General features: G+C 40.2%; 1 protein-coding gene across 1 annotated transcript in view; it reads left to right on the top strand.

The window, feature by feature from the left end:
- KNTC1 (kinetochore associated 1) overlaps window positions 1–3,540 on the top strand; it is a 136,874-nt gene that overhangs the window by 45,365 nt on the left and 87,969 nt on the right.

The raw sequence follows: 3,540 nt of genomic DNA, 5'->3' as shown, positions 1-3,540 counted from the left end.
ATATATAAAATATTTTACGGTGAGTGCAAAAAAAAGTTTTCAATTCGGATTCCTTAAAGGGACACACACCCCTCTGTGTTGAGGATCATGCTCTTGGTACTTCTTGCTACAAAACAGATCCATGCTGGTAGTAGGAGGTGTAATACTGGGCTGGCCTAAAATGTTTTTTTTATTTACCAGTGTCCAATTCTTCTGTAGGCAGCAGAATAACAGAGGGTTAAAGACTTTATGTCCCTCAGTGGACTTCATGAAAAGGTTTTCACATCATGTATACAAAAAACTTTTTCAACTAACATCAGTGAAATTTTTTCACCAAAGGGATTTCTTTTAACCACTTCAGGGCCATAGGACGTATATGTACGTTCTTATCTCGAAGTGGTTATACCAAGATCATCATCTGCTGCAGCAGCTGTTATCTTGGTATCCATTTTAAGAGCAGGCGGAGCGCTTTAGAGTACAAGTGATCTGGGTGGCTGTAGATCCACCTGATCACTTGTATCATCCTGTAAAGGTGTGCTCTTAACGCTTCAGAGCTGTAAAAAGCCTGGCTGAAATGCTCGGTAAACAGATGATCAGGCATAATCCTCTGCTTGATTGTCTGCGTTGATGGGTAGGGGAGACATTAGGGGTCAAACAAGACACCTAATGTCTACATAAAGAGAACCTTTCACCTACTAATGCTATCACATGGGGGCTGGTTAGCTCCCTTATGATAGCAATAAAATGAAGTTGAAAAAAAGTTAAAACATTTTTAAAGAATAGTAAAATAATAATTAGAAGCAACCCTGATGCCCCCACCATCTACATGCGAATGCAAAAGCACAAGTAGGGCATGTGCATAGTTGTTGCTCCACACATGTTAGAGAGAGCAGTTATAACTGTTATATACTATATACGTTTTCACCATTGTGCAATTTCAAAGCATGACATGTTTGGTATCTATTTACTCGATGTGATCCCATCTGTTGTATATTTTTTTAAAGGGTATATATTGTGTTTGTGTATACTAAAATTCATTTTAGTCTATTCTTTCCTAAAAATATTAATTTGATAACATTTTGCGATAATCATCGTGCAACATAAGAAAAATGCAGCTATCACTTTTGCATTTGACAGTGCCTCTGCTTTCAGATAATATATAATTGTTTTGGGGATTAAAGTCATTTTCTATTCAAAATTTCAGTTTCTAACGTGTGAAAAATGAAAATATTGTTTAGGTCCTGAGGTGGTTAAAATAACCTGTGCATCGTTTACAATTGGTAAACTGGAAAAAGGACTGCAAATTCTTAAGTCTCTCTGGGACCCTTCAGTCACAGCTGACTCGACTCGCATGCCCTACTATTGCTTAATGTGGTTGTCCGTTACCAAGAAGGCGACGCAATTTAGGGGGAATGGGAAGGCGCTCCTTCTTTTGGAATTAGTAATCACTTGCATAGAAGATTGTCATTGGTTAAAGTGTCAGTACAACCAAAAATTCCCAAAAAGTTGGGACGTTGTGTAAAATTTACATAAAAGCAGAATGCAATGACTTGCAAGTCTCATAAACCCATATTTTATTCACAATAGAAAACATATGAAATGTTTAAACTGAGAAAATTTAACATTTTAAGAATAAAATAAGGTCATTTTGAAATTTACGGCAGCAAGCTGTCTCAGAAATTAGGAACAGGGCAACAAAGGGCTGGCAAAGTTAGTGGTTCTAACAAGGAAGAGCTGGAAGAACATTTTGCAGCTAATTTTTGGTTAATTGGTAGCAGGTCAGTTAAATGATTGGGTATAAAAGAGCATCTAGAGAGTCAGAGTGTCTCAGAAGTAAAGATGGGCGGAGGTTTACCAATCTGTGATTCAGCATAATGTTCATGAACACTTTAAATAGATTATCATCTACAGTACATAACATCATCAAAACATTCAGAGAATTTGGAGAAATCTCTGTGCGCAAGGGACAAGGCCAAAGCGCAATATTGGATGCCTGTGATCTTTGGGCCCTCAGATGTCACTGCACTAAAAGCAGGCATAAGATGGACATCACTGCATGGGCTCAGGAATGCTTCCAAAAATCACTGTGAACACAGTTCGCCGTTGCCATCCAGAAATGCAAGTTAAAGCTCTATCCTGCAAAGAAGCCATATCTGAGCATGATCCAGAAACGCAGCCGTCTTCTCTGGGCCAAAGCTCATTTAAAATGGTCTGTTGCAAAGTGGAAAACTGTTCTGTGGTCAGACAAATCAAAATTTGACATTCTTTTTGGCAACCATGAGCACTGCATCCTCCGGACTAAAGGAGAGGGACCTTCCGGCTTGTCAGTGCTCAGTTCAAAAGCCTGCCTCTCTGCACATCTTGAAAGGCACCATCAATGCTGAAAGATATATCCAGGTTTTAGAGCAGCATATGCTCCCATCCCAACAATGTCTTTTTCAGGAGGAAAATACTAAACCGCATACTGCATCTATGACAACAGCATGGCTTTGTAGTAGAAGAGTCTGGGTGCTTAACTGACCTGCCTGCAGTCCAGACTTTTCACTAGAGGTGCACCGAAATGGAAATGTTAAAACCGAAATAAAAAAAAATATCAGGCCCTGATATATGTGTCCCCTGTTATCAATGAACAGGAATCCTCTATGAGTGTTCCTGTTCATTGATAACATGAGAACATTGTTCGTTTACTATAACTACAATTATGAATGAATGGGGGTGATGTAGATCACTTCCATTCATTCATAATTGAGGATATAGTTAACATACCATGTCCTCAATTATGTACACACACTCAGCGATCACTGATCGCTGAGTGTGTGTACCTTGCTTTTCTCTCTGACACGCTGTCACAGGAGGCTGATCGAGCAGTGTAGAGAGGAAAGCCCAGCCTCCTGTGACCGCACTGTCTCTGCCCACACACCGCTCTGCCGGACTGTGATAGGCGGCTGAGTAGTGTGGGAGGAGAGACGCCGTCCGCTCACAGCGCTCTCGTCCTGCATCGCTCGGCCGGCTGTCACTTTCTTTTCTCCCCACTGGAACAGCGGCCAGCGGGGAGAAAAGAAACCAGGGATGCGCCGATGTATCGGCCGAAACATTTTCGTCTGCGATATATCGGTGCATCCCTACTTTTTCACCAATTGACAATATTAGACGCATCTTCAAACGAAAAATACAACAAGGACCCAGGACTGTTGAGAAGTTAGACTTTTGAGCAGGCAAGAATGGGCCAACATTCCTCTCTTTAAGCTCCGGGATCTGGTCTCCTCTGTTCCTAGACGTCTACTGAGTGTTATAAAGAAGAGGGAATGCTACACGGTGGTAAACATGGCCGTGTCCCACCTTTTTTGAGACATGTTGCTGCCATCAATTTCAAAATTACCTTTTATTTTTTTTCTTTAAAATGGTACATTTTCTCAATTTAAACATTTGATGTGTTTTCTATTTATGAATAAAATATGGGTTTATGAAATTTGCAAATCATTGTATTCTGTTTTTCTGTAGATTTTACACAGCGTACCAACTTTTTTGGAATTGGGGTTGTATACTCAAAACTTTGCTTGT

Source organism: Nanorana parkeri, unplaced genomic scaffold (genome assembly GCF_000935625.1).
Source record: "Nanorana parkeri isolate BGI_ZX_2015 unplaced genomic scaffold, ASM93562v1 scaffold13, whole genome shotgun sequence".
In the NCBI taxonomy this organism is placed as follows: Eukaryota; Metazoa; Chordata; class Amphibia; order Anura; family Dicroglossidae; genus Nanorana; species Nanorana parkeri.
The sequence above is the reverse complement of the archived record's forward strand: the minus strand, read 5'-3'. Positions and strand labels throughout refer to the sequence as shown.